We start from the raw sequence: 8700 nt of genomic DNA on the forward strand, positions 1-8700 counted from the left end.
TACAGCCAAAAGGGGTGGGAAATTACCCCAATATCAGTGGTCAATTTGCACTAATGTAAATAAACATGGATGATGGAACATATTCCCTTTTGCTGATGTGATGAACCACTAAGGGGACATAAATATTTACCATCTAAACCACGTGTGACCTCTCACCTCTCAGGCTGTAGAAGTGTTCTTCCTAACCAGTCCCTCAACAGCTCTCTGACTGAGCTCCACCCTCACTGGGTCTTCAGAGGAGAGGAAGGCTGAGGAGGGTTGGAAGGATGAATGGATCAGTCACTCAATAAAGTGTAGAGCTGCTGTCTGACAAAATCACAATTTTAGTAGTTCATTAAAATAAATAAGGCTTTATGACTGCTGAATACCAACTATCAATCACTTAGATTGTGTAATTTCAGGTAGCGATACATCCTTGGGACGTCCCTAGCCCATTGAAGTTTACATTTAAAATGGTTAAGATATGGATTAAGGTTAGGGTTTAGGGTAGGGATGTCCCAAGAATCCCAGATAGCATTGACCATTGTGCATTTGTAACCGATGTGAAATGGCTAGCTAGTTAGCGGGGTGTGCGCTAATAGCGATGTTTCGTGGGAGGCAGTTGTTTATGTGTGCAGAGTCCCTGGTTCGAGCCCAGGTAGGGGCGAGGAGAGGGACGGAAGCTATACTGTTACACATTCTTCAGTCTCTTTTACGTAGCAGGTGAAAAAGAAACACAGACAAGACAAGTAGGCGCTCAGGTCATTATGGTCATTGTACTTTTAAAAAATAGCATCTAATTATGTGTAACTGTATGTGGGGTTGTTAGAGAAGAATGTGATTGTCAGCCCTAACAATCCATTCTAGCATCTCATCAGGTTCTGAAAAAGTCTTAATTGATGACGTGTTCTTTCTATTCCAGGGGACAGCAGAGGAACTTCATCAATTACACTCCTTCATCAATACAAGCAGTGAAAATCTCACCTTTAATGCGCATGAAACAGGTTACCAGATGGTTGGACGATACTTTTCTCATCAATCATCTTAAAAACTGGAAATCAACCAATCCTTACCTATGATGTTAACTACAACAGAAATAACTTAAAATGTATCACTTTAAATTAAACCAATCGTTTGCACTCATGACTTGAGCTATTTAGCCAACTAGCTATTAGCCTAAACAGCATAACCAACCAGCACACAGAATTTAGAACAGCCACATTTTTACAGATGACGTCCCACACCGTAGCAGCGTAGCCTTCAGGTCTGCTACTAAACCACTGGCCTTCATCGAGAGCATCAAGTCCATGCTGAGTTGTGGGTAAACGGTGACTGGCTGACTGATTTATAAATAATAATGAGTAGTTATTTAAGATGCAAGGTGATTTGTGAATGAGTCAGCAGCCACCTGCACTGTCGGCTGCAAAGTCGAACGAGCCCAATACCAAACCAATCAGGTGTTCGACGAAATTATTCTTCAGACATCATTGATCACGTGCTGCTGATAAAGGGACACTGCTTTGAATTATACCGCTTAGCGACTTCAGTACCTGCCTCATAGCTCCAGTCTCAAACTTAACCCCGGTCCTGCTGAAGAAGAGGCGGTCGTCTGGATGGAGAAAGAAGCTCTCGTGAAAGAGGTGGAGGAAGAGGAGGCTGTTACAATACAAAAACAAGTAGAGGTTGAGGCTGTTACCGTGAAAGAAGAAGAGAAAGACGTCACAGTTAAAGAGGGAGACTCGTTCAGAGTTAATAAAGAGGGGGACGACGACATTTCAGTGAACGAAGAGGAGGGGGAGGTGACTGTCACATCGGAAAATGAAGAAGAGGAGGAAACTGGATATCTCGGCCCGGTTTCCCAAGCGCATCTTAAGGCGTCCGATGGTTCCAACGATGAAGGGGCCCTGATTAACACTAGTAAGTACTGTCTTAAAAACAGAAGCACAAACTCCGCAGTTGTTGAACTGATGTGTGGTGTTAAAGGGGACATTTGCAATTGCTACATCCATATTGACTCTTAAATTATGTATTTATTTATAGGCATTGATTCTTGAAGAATATAACGAATGCCTTATGAGCTTAGTTCAACTGTTTACCACATCAGAATCCCAAATAACTTTTTTTACTCCAATGTTTAGAAACAATGTAAACCAACACTGTATAGCCTCAACATGGTTAAAACTATAATGTTGATATCATGGATGGTCAGTCCTTGCATCCATAGGTCTGTCTATGAATTTGAGAGTAGTTACATTTCTCCAGCCCCATCCATCCTATTTCCAAAATAGTGGTGTAATTACAGCTTTGTTATTGGTTGAACTGCAGATTGGTTGATTGAATGTTGTGTTGCTTTTTTAAAGGGAAAACCTAGTTTTTAAACGAACAAAATGGCTGCCCAGTGACCTGAGCTGCGTTAGAATACTCATACTAACCATACTATTTGTGATGTTAATGGAGTATATAGTGTGCTTATTGGTCATAGTATGATGTAGTTAGTATGCCAAAATTCGTCGTACTAAATTCGCCAAAATATGACATATACACGCAGTACTTTAGGGTGCATAATGCAATTCTTCAGGAAATGGGCGTAGCTTCACATCATTTTCAGATTTGAAGAAAATGGTGGAAAATAATGGTGGAAGAAGTTCAACGAGAGCCGATACAAATGACCTGCTTTAAATAATTATGACAAATGCTAAGAACATTTTAAGGAAATGTAAAAGTAATGACTTTTGAAATAAGTTACGTTACACGTTATGTTAGCTACACTATCCTTACCAAACGCATAGCATATCTTTACAGCAGTGTATTGGTATGTTAACTAGCTACCTAACGTTAGTTGGCTACTTATACATCAAACTTGCTAGTCTAGTAACTATATTCTAACTAACTACCCAATGTTTGTTGAATTGATTAGAGAGCAGAAAAACTGATGGATTTAATAACAGTCAACACATGTTGAATATGGCCGGTGTCAGTGGTTTCTGGTGGGGTAATATGGTAGAAACATTTGAGGCATTTGTAAGTTCTATTCTTCAAAAATCAATGGTTATATAGTAAATGGGTCTTTCTATAACTGCCAGTGTAGATTTCCTGTTGGGGTCAAATTGTTAGAGCTGTTAAGTCATTGTATAATATTCTGGCAATTATTTTCATGCCATTACATTAAAGGTGAAAGATTGTATTTTTCTTAGCAAGGTGTTGCTTAAATAATGTTGTGTGCTAATCGCTAGTTAGCGGGCTAGCTAGCTTACTAAATGTATTAAGAGTCAGAGTAAACGTAGCTAGCTAATACTGCCTGGTACCAGTGCTGTTGTAGGCCTAGAGAAGCATGTTTGTGCAACGGTATCTTATCAGAGAGGAGTAGGCGAAGTATGAATATGTTGGCTAGCTAGCAGGCTACATGAAGTAAGAAAACAACATGTAATGTAACATCTAATTAGGATCAACTGGAAATACTGACCATCACTTTGGTTCCTACCATGTCTTCTTCGCTGAGGTTTGTCAGACTACACTCATCAGGTGTATTGCTGCCACCTACAGTAACCAAAATGCAAAAAAATGGGATTAACAAATCTTACTAATTACCTAAAATAAACACGAACCAAATTCACTCCACTACCCTGAATTTCGAACAAAAATGGTACTATTCAGATCCCCACACAGGTTCATGAACCTGAGAGGGCTGGAACGTCTAAATTCAGTTCTCCCTGTAACATTTTGTCTGAAGTCCTGGAGATCCAGAAATCCATTTGCCGCCTTCACAATGATGTCTAGCTTAGATGTTTTATTAGTTTAGTATTAATGCAATTTATCACTGCGGCAGTGAGGGCAATGCAAACACAATTTTGTTGTAGAAACTCCTCCAAGCTAATGCGGAAACTGCGTGTTTTAGACGAAGGTTGCTAATACTTTATTAATGCAATTTATCACTTGCGCTATAAACACAACAAAGTCCACCTTGTTCACTATTAGTGTGTTGGGATCCTTCTCCTGCATGGCTTTACTGTAGACTGTGGGACATCCACTACCTTCTCCTCTCTTCTCCTTCAGCTATTTTCACTGCCTCCACATAGGATACCTGTTGGATGGGCCTGATCATCCTAGCTACTGTGACATCATTCATCCGTACAGGGCACTCCAGGAACTCGGGAACGTGATTCCCATCACAATTACAACATGCTTCATCTGACTACGACATATTTATTCCTTCAACAAACACTTGCAACATGTCCAACCTTTTTTACAATTGTAACACTGCAGCGGCTTCTGTAGATCTCACTTACCCAGGTTTTACACAAGATGGGAGAACCACTTCACCAAACCACAGTAAAACCTTGCGTCTATCATTTGTTTTAATCAACATGCATCTTCCTGAAATGTTATCCCTAAACCACAATAAGCTTTCTCCTTTTGTGCTGTTGACACACAATCAGCATCATACTGCTCCTGGTCACTCGAACCAATTCCACTTCACCATCTTTGAGACCGCAAACCGGTCACCCCAAAAAAACATCCTTGCTGATAATTCCCACTCCGACCATAAACTGCTTTTCATTACCAACTTTAGCCCTTTTCACTCCACTGTTCTTCACCATCGTCCACTCAGTATCGGTAGTCATTTAGGCAGATTACCTTAGTGTTCTTGTGCACAGGGACTATGGTGTTCTGCTTGAAGCATATTGGTATTAGACTCAGACAGGGGATGAAAATGTCAGTGAAGACCCTTGCCAGTTGGTCAGCGCATGCTTGGAGTACACATCCTGGTAATCCGTCTGGCCCTGTGGCCTTGTGAATGTTAACCTGTTTAAAGGTCTTACTCACATCGGCTGCGGAGAGCGTGATCACAAAGTCGTCTGGAACAGCTGATGCTGTCATGCATGTTTCAGTGTTACTTTCCTCGAAGCGAGCATGGAAGTAATGTTGCACGTCTGGTAGGCTCGTGTCACTAGGCAGCTATCGGCTGTGCTTCCCTTTGTAGTTTGCAATCATTTGCAAGCCCTGCCACATCCAACGAGGGTTGGAGCCGATGTTCAAGGGGTATATCAATCTCCCCAGGGTAGCAGTAATACATTTAGATATTTGTCCACAAGGGGATACCCCTCCCATAGGTGGCTCATTATTGGGATTCATGGCTGATTGCTACCTGTAGCTCACTATGAAGTGTCTATTGATACAGGTAAAGGGCCCTGTTGGAGATGGCTGGTTGGTAGCTGAGTCGAGGGAACAAGCAGGGTTGGACAGAGCCATGTTATTATCCCACACAGTCTCTGTGGTTCATATAAACCCCGTTCCTGGGAATTAGATTTGATTACAAATCGTCCCAGTCTGTTACCACAGAAGGGGGTCCGTTTGTCCCATTTCCAGCTAGGTTGCGGTGCTTTTTCATTTCCAGAGTCTTTTTATTTTGGCACTGTCCATATGTAGCTTGTTTTTGGTCACAGAATGGCTGAATAAGTACAACATTTTACCTGGAGCTAACTATGCAGAGCATAGGACATATTGAATGACTAGCTTCCCTCCAAGTCTGAAAGCACACGCTCTCCATTAGGATTAAATTAAAGATACGGAAAATAGGAGTGGCAATTTCGTCCGCTATTATCCTCAGTAAGTTTCCATCTAGATTGTCAGACTCTGGTGGCTGATCACTGTTGATAGACAACAATAATTTTTTCACCTCTTCCACACGGACTTTACGGAATTCTAAAGTCGTTCATAATTTGGTCAGATACACTTGGAAGTGTAGTGTCAGCATTCGCTGCTGGTATATCATGCCTAAGTTTGCTAATCTTGCCAATGAAAAAAATCATGAAAGTAGTGGGCTTTGATGAATGAGCCATCTGATTCAGTTAATGATGGAGCATAGTTTGCCCTTTTTCCCAAAATTGTATGTACGGTTCTCAAAAGCTTTTTACTATCATTCTTTGTCATTTGTCTTTGTCGTTTTTCTTCTTTTTATTCAGTTTAGTCACATGATTTCTCAATTTGCAGGATGTTTGCCAATCGGTTGTACAGCCAGACTTATTTGCCATTCCTTTTGCCTCATCCTTCTCAACCATGCCATTTTTCAATTCCTCATCATTCCACTGGGATTTAACAGCTTTTACAGTCCTTTTCTTAATGGGTGCATGCTTATTAGTAACTGGAATAAGCAATTTCATAAATGCGTCCAAGTGTCTGGTTGCTCCTCATTACACACCACAGAGCAGCAAATATTCTTTACATAATCAACATATTAATCACCCGTTTTTACTAAATAATCGCGACACACAAATGACTCGAGGGAACCAGAGATCAAAATAGCCTAACCATAAGAAAAAAAAAAAACTCCTCCTCCCGCTGCTGCTGGCCTTAAATTCTGACGTTATGCTCCTGAAGTTTTCAGTAATAGACTAAAACAGCAGTCGGCAACGTTTTCCATTTGAAGTAAAAAAATTCTGATAATTTCTACTGATCTGGTGCCAGTTATGATTTTCATATACACATTTTACTGGAACAGTTTAATTTTTTAATCGTATCTCAAAATCATTGTCTGTGACTGATCTATATTCTATATACATAGAAATAAACATTATTTAGATTTATATAATTTATTGCCATTGCCAACTATGTAAAAATAGCCTACCTAAAGCCAACAAATAAAAACATCTAGAAAATATCCAGATAAAAATAAATCGCATTGGCTGAGCATGGCCTGTCTACATAGTTGATACACTGTTTAAAGTTCTATCACCTAGGTCTGTCTGAAACAACATGATAGCAACATTGTATAAAATATTCTGGGCTCTCAGTTTCCCGCACCAGAGAATTTGGGACAGACACAGCTGTAGGCTACTTGTGAAAGGGATAAGAAGTAATCAGGTATTGTATGACATTTCCGCTGGATCAGAGCATTACATTTTTTCCCTTTCATGTCGAGTGGTTATCAAGAGTGAGAGCTGGAAATATTTTACTCTAATCAATAGTTCGTTAAAGTATTTGTAAGACTTTGTTTACTTGCTGTTTGAGGTGAAGAGAAAATTACTTTGAGAAGCTCCACAAATCATTAGTGGTGGTGCGTAAATACTATCAGACATCCCCAAATAGGTGCATCGCTCTCTGCATTGCCCTCTGTTTGCTAAAACGCAATTTGGTTGCAGAAACTCCTCCATGCTAATGCGGAAACCGCTAGTTATCCCAATACCATAGACCTACTGTAGACTCATAACTTCACCTAACAACATAGACCTACTGAAATGTGCCTATATTGGAGACCAAAAGTTGTCTGGCACACTGCTTAGGATTTCAACAACTTTAAAAACGTATTTCTTGCATACAATCATCGATGTTACCACTAATGGGAAAACAAGACAAAATATGACTGTTGTTCACTTGATTGTCTTAAGACGAATGTCAAATAATTCACATTCATTCCAGACATCATTGTTTGGACAACATAATGGCTACGCTGTTGGCATCACCTTTTTACAGTGTATTTTTGCTGTTGTGGGTCTTAAACCACCTGTCTGACTTTTTGTTCCCACAGGAGAGGGACCTGACTATCGTGGATCCTCTGGGGGGCCTCAACAACCTCATGATGCTGACAGGGTAGAGAAGAGTCTCTCCAAATCAAAACACCTCAAGAAACACCAGCAGAGACCCACAGGGAAGAAATCTCATTGCTGCTCTGACTGCGGGAAAGGTTGCAAATCTTCATCAGAACTTCAAATACACCAGAGAACACACACAGGAGAGAAACCTTATAGCTGTGGTCAATGTGGGAGGTGTTTTGTTCAAGCTAGCCATCTGACTCAACACCAGAGAACACACACAGGAGAGAAACCTTATAGCTGTGATCAATGTGGGAGGAATTTTACTACATCTAGCATTCTGACAGTACACCAGAGAACACACACAGGAGAAACACCTTATAGCTGTGATCAATGTGGGAGGAGTTTTACTACATCTAGCGGTCTGACATTACACCAGAGAACACACACAGGAGAGAAACCTTATATCTGTGATCAATGTGGGAGGAGTTATACTACATCTAGCGGTCTGACATTACACCAGAGAAAACACACAGGAGAGAAACCTTATATCTGTGATCAATGTGGGAGGAATTTTGTTAAATCTAGCCATCTGACTCAACACCAGAGAACACACACAGGAGAGAAACCTTATATCTGTGATCAATGTGGGAGGAGTTTTGTTCAAGCTAGCCATCTGACTCAACACCAGAGAACACACACAGGAGAGAAGCCTTATAGCTGTGATCAATGTGAGAAGAGTTTTCCTACATCTAGCCAGCTGACTTCACACCAGAGAACACACACAGGAGAGAAGCCTTATAGCTGTGATCAATGTGAGAAGAGTTTTCCTACATCTAGCCAGCTGACTTCACACCAGAGAACACACACAGGAGAGAAGCCTTATAGCTGTGATCAATGTGGGAGGAGTTTTACTACATCTAGCCAGCTAACTTCACACCAGAGAACACACACAGGAGAGAAACCTTTTAGCTGTGATCAATGTGACAAGAGATACTCTGATAAAAGATCTCTGATCAAACATCAGAAAATACATGCATGAAGAAGTTGTTTCATGATATCACTGAAATGTCACAATGTAGAATGTTTTAACATTGTAGTAGGAGTATTTTAATGATGTCACAATGTAAAATGTTTTAACATTGTAGTGGGAGTGTTTTAATGATGTCACAATGTAGAATGTTTTAACATT

The 8700-nt window shown here is 40.5% G+C and overlaps 1 long non-coding RNA gene across 1 annotated transcript; it reads left to right on the forward strand.

Annotated features, from left to right (window-relative positions):
- Positions 1 to 900: 900 nt before the first annotated feature.
- Positions 901 to 7739, forward strand: LOC116366883 (uncharacterized). The gene is made up of 2 exons (XR_004208320.1): positions 901 to 1896; positions 7505 to 7739. It is a non-coding gene; the product is annotated as an uncharacterized LOC116366883 (long non-coding RNA).
- Positions 7740 to 8700: the final 961 nt, after the last annotated feature.

The sequence above is a fragment of the Oncorhynchus kisutch genome, unplaced genomic scaffold (assembly GCF_002021735.2).
Source record: "Oncorhynchus kisutch isolate 150728-3 unplaced genomic scaffold, Okis_V2 scaffold1596, whole genome shotgun sequence".
NCBI classification, from domain to species: domain Eukaryota; kingdom Metazoa; phylum Chordata; class Actinopteri; order Salmoniformes; family Salmonidae; genus Oncorhynchus; species Oncorhynchus kisutch.